Source organism: Phalaenopsis equestris, unplaced genomic scaffold (genome assembly GCF_001263595.1).
Source record: "Phalaenopsis equestris unplaced genomic scaffold, ASM126359v1 Scaffold000390, whole genome shotgun sequence".
Classification (NCBI taxonomy): Eukaryota; Viridiplantae; Streptophyta; class Magnoliopsida; order Asparagales; family Orchidaceae; genus Phalaenopsis; species Phalaenopsis equestris.
In genome coordinates this window covers 247,654-255,357 of record NW_018164832.1, presented here as the reverse complement: position 1 = coordinate 255,357, position 7,704 = coordinate 247,654, and positions in this window count along the sequence as shown.

The window sequence follows — 7,704 nt, the reverse complement described above, 5'->3', positions numbered from 1 at the left end:
CCCCCCCCCCCCCATCAAAGCAGAGATTTGTTTTTAAAAAGTATGAGATGCCCCTTTTGGGTTTTCATCCTTTTATCCTCCAATCATGATGCATTATGCCTCATTAAGATAATATATTCTCTCTTTGCAACAAACTAAAAATGTTAAAGAACTTATTATAGATGGCTATGTGGAATTCAGAGAGTTTTTTTTACTAAGGTAATCATTGATCCTATAAATGGGCAAGCAAAGCTCCTCCTACCCCTTGATTGAAAATTGACTGACCATATGATCCATTTGCAGTTCAAAAATGCTAGTTCAAAACTTTATAAGCTCATGAAAATCCATTTCTATTAGCTATCTCAACAAGCCAAATCTTGGTGACTTTTTGCTATTGAAGATGGCCTTCAATGCATTTTCTTAAGAATTAAATGTTGTAAAAATAGTAATCACATTAAAGAGCTCAACACACATGGTCGTTTCTCCTCTCATGCCACCATCACTTTTTTTCATCTTCTCATCTGACAGCCCTCGCAGTTGTACTGAAAATAAATTACCTACTAGAAATAAAATTTTCTCACATCTTTCTGAGGATCTCATTACTCCTTTTTTAGATGATTTTAGAAAAATAGGTTATTATGCTTATGAAATTGCAACTCTTATTTTGGATGGCCCATCCTTCAAATTCTTGTAGTACTCCTAGAACTTAATCAAAATCAATATTTGTGTTGTTATTAAACATTTGCTCCATACTAAGAAGTTCGCAATTTGATAAAGGCAATGATCATTGCTCTCTTACCAAAATTTGCTTATGTAAGTCACATTATTGTTATAAGCTTATATCTTTTTGCAAATGCTTATACAAAATTATTGTGAAACTAGTCTCAAGATGATCACGCCTCTTATCATTAATGAATCCCAAACTAGTTTTATTCATAGTGAAAATTCTTCCCAAAACATCATCTTGGTTAGTAAAATTTTGAAGGACGCTTTTTCTAGCTCCCATCTCATTCTTTCTATGTGAAATCAAAAATTGAATAAAAACTCTATTGCCATGAGCAAGGTTGTGAAAATTGGATTTGACTTGAACCAAAACAAGAAAAATTTCAAGATTCAATGGTTCGATTGTGGTTGAACCGTAGATTTATCATATGCCATAATAAACATTTAGATTATCACAATATTATTTAAATAATATAATAATTATAAATGTCTTTTTTATCGACTCAACAAAAAATATTTTTATTTAAAATGACAGTATTGAATATTTTGAATAATATTCTAAATAAAAATTTAAGATATTATGTTTTTTCTATTTTAATTTAAATGTAATATTTGTAGCTATCCAATGAAAATCGAAAGGCCAAAATTGAACAATATGTGAATTTACTGGTTCTTCAGAAATCAGGTTAGTTTGTCAACTTGTCGGTACAACTCTGATTCTAATCGGTTCAATCCTGGTTCTTTGTATAAATAGTTCTAAGCTTGGACTGAAACACGACTCAAGGTTGAACCGGTTGAACTAAATGATTTGGTCTAATTTTTAAAATAATAATTATGATTCATTCTTATCTCTTAAATAGGCTTTTGGAAAAAGGATTTCGTCTACCCCTTATGTTTGAAACAAAAAATAAAGCTTGCATCTTTAATATGTGTCATTTCATCTGTAATAATTGCTTTTTGAATGGGGTTTTCCCTTCAATAATTATTCGATATTAAGGGCTATGCATGATCCACGATGCAGTGAAGCATGTTTGAACCACACAAAGTTAACGTGTCAATCAAGTACTTTACAGATTGAATTGTTTGTATATTGATTCTATAGAGAACGAGTTAATTTTCCAGAAAATGGAAATTTAATCCTAGGTTTATTTTGAAAGGTCAAAATTTTATGAAATTTAAAAGATTTTTAAAATCCTAATTTTGTAAAATCCTAAGTCTACATGGTTATGCTTTTTTTAGGTTGTGAATCATGCTACTTTGGCTTAAATTTTGTGAATCCTCGATATTCTTCTAATAAATTTCTAATCTAAAATTTTTAACCAAGGATAAGTACTCCTTAATATATTCTTAGGCATTAAGAAGTGTTAGAAACTCTTATTATAGTTTTGTTTTGCTTAGCCATGCAAAGTTTTTTAGGAATACTCAGTCACCTATGAGGTTGCAATTTTTTACTGACAATATTCCTATTCCACTAAAATGATTGAGTGTTATCCTATCTGTTATTTTAATATATGGTTAATATTCCTAGATCATAAGGAGTTTTAATATTTCAATCGACAAAATGAAAGTAAAGAAAGAAAAAACAAAGATAACACACAGACATGCAACTAAATCTTAGATAATCTTAAAGAAATCTCATGAATAGAATAAAATTCATTACACATCCAAACCAAGGTTGCATAAAGAAATTAGTTCATCAATTTCTTGAGAGAAAGCCAAGTAATTTTTTTAAGGTAAAAATGAAAATGTGTTTACAAAGAAAACAATCAAACACGATAAGTAATTCCTTTATTCTGCCACAATCTTTTCTCTTAAAATCTTCTCTACTAGATTTAATCTCTCACATACTCATAATGTAATAAACCTACTCGCTAAGCTATTTAAAATACTCATACACACTCACTCACAAGATCCTCCAAGCCTTCTTAGATTTGCACGTTGCTCCCTAATTCTCCTCCAAAAAGTGCCTGACTGCCAAATGAAGAAAAATGCACATTTAAGTGTTGATTTGCCTTGACCATCATCGGAACTACTCAAAAGTCTTGAAAGACTGTGTTGGGCGCCTAAGAGCTAGGGTTGGGTTGTTGGGTTTCCACCTCCTCGTTCTCAAGCACGTAGGAAACTTCTCTTCAGATGCCTAGATGCCACAATCAAACACTAGTTTTCTAGCTTATCTGGCATTCACGCATGTTGGATTGATCCATACTAGGTGCTACTTACCAAGTGTTTTGTATTTAGGCTAATTTTGGACTAGTTCAAGCTTTGGGGCACCAGGCTTGAGCACCAGGCTTGAGCACCTAGACACTAGCCCAAAGCAAACATCCATTCTTGCTTCTTTTGCTCCCTCATGTTGCCTTCTTAACTGTATATTGGATATACAAGCACAAATACCATAGAAAAGCATAATAATGCCATGAATAACCAAACAAATATAGGAAATAACATCATACATTTCCTACACATCAATGCACTATATCCTTACCTTTTTCTATATGGTCAATAATGATTTCTTCAATAATCTAGAATAATGCATTTAAAATTCTAGGTTCATTACTATTTTCTCCGACTCTGACAAGTATATTTCACACTTATCATATATTAATTATTTTTTATGAGGCTTTCTATATAAATTTTATATCCTAGGAGATTATTAGAGAGATTGCACTCGATTTTTAATCTATTAGTTAATCTCAATAAATCCTTTATATGTTCACCAAAAACTATGGTTATGACCTTAAGCAAGAATCTTAAATGCACACTTTTCTGCTACTCTTTATATGGAGGGACATTTCTTAGCTTTTACGTCTCACATATTTAATTTTGAGCCTCTTGTTTATTGAATTTATTCTTTAATGGATTGTTGGAAACTAAGATGTCCTTTTTTCAGTAAATATTAGCCTTTTAAAATTATATGTTTGAAATAATTTCCTATTAAGTTAGATCTCTTTTAATCATTAAGAAATTGTAACAAATAGGGCCGTCAAAATGGCTAGTTGTTCGCAAACAGCTCGTGTTTGGCTTGTTCGCTAAGTTAATGAGTCGAACACGAACAAAGATTTGTTCGTTCGTGTTCCGCTCATTTTGGTTCGAAATACTACTCATCAATTATATAAATATTATGGTAGAAAGAATTATAAACAATTAAAAGTATTAATTAAGAAAATAGAATAAAATTTATTAAATTAGATTCAAATGATGTTTAATATAAAGAATGATTTTTAAATCTTGTGATAACCCTTAACATCTTATGACTACGTGATTAGGGTTGTTAAAACAACTCTTTGTTCGTGAACAACTCATGTTTGTCTCGTTAAGCAAACGATTTGAACACGAATACACTTTTCAAGCTCTGTCAAAACGACTCTTTGTTCGTGAATAGCTCGTGTTCGACTCGCTAAGCATACGAGCTGAACACGAACACATTTTTGAGCTCGAAATATAAACAAGGCGAGCACGAGCTGAGCCTGAGCTCACTTGTGTTCTACTCGTTTACACTCCTAGTAACAAATACTTAATAAGTAATGTTGTTTAAAATTATTACTACATAATTATTCTTAAACCAACAAATTACATGAGATTTTGTGGGATATAATAAGCATGACAAGGTAGAAATGTGGAATTGGTCTCTTTTCCATCTTGGACCTATATTGCAAATTTCTGCTTAATCTCATTTGAAACATCAACTCTTATAAATCCCTACTTTATAACCAGTTTTCTAGGAATTACGTATTTATATGAAAACCCCTCACCTAACAACCTCTCTTATGTCTGCCACTATGAAATCAACTTTCTCTTTGATTAATAAACAATTGCTTCTACTTTTTAATATTATGGGACCCATAGATAAATGATAAAACCCTTAATGAATTTTTGAATGTTAAAACTTTTAACTCCCTTCCTTTTAAACCCATCTCCATGCTCAGATTGTACATTGGTGAGGATGGTTAGTGCTTTCACCATTACTCTGAACATGATTTCTCCTTTTTATTATTATGAGACCCATGAATAAATGATAAAAATTTTTATGAAGTTTTGAATGTTAAAAGTTTTAACTCCCTCCCTTTTAAACCCCTCTCCATGGTCAACTTGAACATTGATGAGGATGGTTAGTGTTTTTACTGTTACTATGATCTTTTAGTGGTTCACTATCTATTACTTTATCTTCAATCTAACTTAGATGTAGAGGGATTTTTTTTGGAATAGGATTACCAAGTCTAAATTCAAATATTTCTTTAAATCTAATTATGATAATATGTCTAATGTTAATTGTTCTAATCTCATTTAACACTAGTATTACGCCATGAGATACTTTTGCTCTTGGATGGCTAGATATGGAAGTAAAATAGTGGATGCGATTGCAGTATGGAATATTTTTCCCCCAACAATTTTACCCACTTTTCAATTAAGACACTACAGGAGTAAGGGTCTTTTCCAAATGTTAAATTCCACCAGTTCTGATGAAAAAACAATTGCTTTTAATGTTCTTGATGGTTTATCGATTGTTTTAAGCTTGTAAGTCAAATACTTATCTATAATTTCAAAAATGATTGTTCCCATTCATTGCACATTAAGCTTCAACTACCATGCGGTCCGCAGTTCCCGCTATATCGTCTCGTTTGATGCAATCTGGTCCGTCCATTAGATACATGAGGAAACGGACGACATCCGTTCATCGTCCTTGATCACTCGCACTCGAGAATCGTCCATATTCTAACATTAATATCTCACTCGATTCTCAACCAAATCACTTGCGGGTTGTTCCTAATACCTTCATCTATATGAGACAAACTTATCTATATGGTTAAATACGTATCAAATACAAGTTCTCTTCACAAAGGTCCAAACCGAAGCAAAATTTAGGATTTTCGTGTTATACCTTAGCCCAAGAGGTGAGGCCTCGATTGGGTTGGTTGAAGATGATCGTCTTGAGTCCATGAAGCTTCTTGAAGTGTTGTTTGTGATGGGGAGTGGCCTAGGTGTGATTTTGATTGGAGGGTGACTCGGGCTTGGTGTTGGACTATATTAAAGTGCTCGGGAGGGGGCTTTCGATTGAGGAAGTGATTTTGATGTCTGAGGAGCCTTATGGAGTGATCAATTTGATGTTTTAAGGGATTTGATTCCAAGTCTAAAAAATGCCCTGGATTTTAGTGGTTAAATTGGGCTCGAGTGATGGAAATGAGAGGCTAAGGATGGTGGGATTACACTTAGGAAGGCTGTGAGAAACACTGGAAGCAAATTGACATAGTTTCCCCAAGGTTTTTTAGGATTTTCAATTTGTCTATGGAGGGGGAGGGGATTTATAATTCAAGCAAAGGGGAGGCCTTTGGGTTGCCATTGACTGGTGCAAGTAAGCTTAGGTGGAGAGCAATATAGCCACATGGGATGGGTAAAATGGGTTTAAGCCATGGATGACCTTCTTGGTTTTGGATTTTTCGACCACTAGGATGGTCAGCTAGACCAAGGGTGGCGGCTAGCTGGCTTAGGGAGGTCAGGGGACAGTTTAATTGTGATCAGCCTTATGGTTTAATCAAGTGATGACATGGGTAAGTCACTTAACCAAATTTTGGGGGGTTTCCATGATTTGAGAGACCATTGGTCCATGACACGAGCTTTGGACTGATTTGGTGATGTGATTAGCATTTCAGGGTCTTAAGCATGGTTGTAGCATTTAGGGCTTGTACTAATCAAAAGGTTTGAGTTAGATTTAGGATTAGGCTTAAAATTGTGGTCTGAGATTGAAATTGGGCTTGGGCTTGATTTGATCTTGGATACAAACTAATTCAAGACTCAAATCAGTCTTTAAAAATGTCATGTGGAATTTGGAAAACAAATTTTGTGGAATTGAAATGATAACATGGTTCAATTTGGTGAAATTTGGCTTTGGGGTCAATTTGGGGTAGTTGACTTGGGCATGGAGTTTGGGTTTGGAATTGAGTGGAATTAGGCTTGAATTTGGTTCAGATTGGGCTCAAATATGATGATATTTAGTTTGAATTTGAAATTGGGTGAGTTTGAAATTAATTTGGTGGGAATTGCGAGTGATTTGGGGACTTTAGGATTTAGAAGTAATTTGGGAATTTTGGCCAATTTTGGGAGATTTAGGGGATTTTAGGTGCAATTGGCAACATTAGGTGGTTAAGATTGGTTTTGGTGATGTTTGGATTGAATTTAGGGATTTTGGCAATTTTTAGGGTATTAGGGGTATTTTTGTAATTTTAGGTGTAAGGGTATTTTGGTAATTTTAAAAATTTTGAGGGTTTTTGGGAATTTGGGGTAATTTGAAGTGGTTCAATATGATTTTTGGTGAGAAATTGAGAGTTGTAGGGTTTTAGATACATTTTTGTAAATTTGGGAAAAATTGGGGGGGGCGGCAAAGTGGGATGTTTCAATGGAATTGGAATTGGAATTGACTGGTCATGGTGACCATGCAAACCATGAAACCCCTCCTGAGGCTATAAGAACCATGGGAGAGCTCATTTTGGATCTTCCATATGTTGGTCCTGGCCTCCTAGCCAAAGGCTAAGGGCTTGGATCAATAATAATAAATTTCGATCCGACACGACGTGGATCATTTATTGGCTTATGCCTTAACAATAAATGGAAATTTTACTCTCAATTCTTATGTAATTACATATCTAACAACTAAACTTCCATTTTTTTCAAACATACAACCTTACATGTACATGCAAAGTTGTAATAAATGCAAATTTTAAGTGTTAGACATATAAATGCATATGACTTTAATGGTATGTATGTAAAACCTTTGACTATCTAACTTTGTCCGCCACTAGAACAACACCAACCCTATCTATGAATATATTTATTACACATTTTTCCTCTTACAACAACAACAACAAGAACAACAAAAACAACATTAAGCCTTTATCCCACTAAGAGGGGTCGCCCACAAGAATCTTTCTTCTCTATTGCGCCCTGTTGTGTGTCATATTTTAATTTAAATGTAATATATTAAGATCATTTTTTATACAATATACCCAAGTC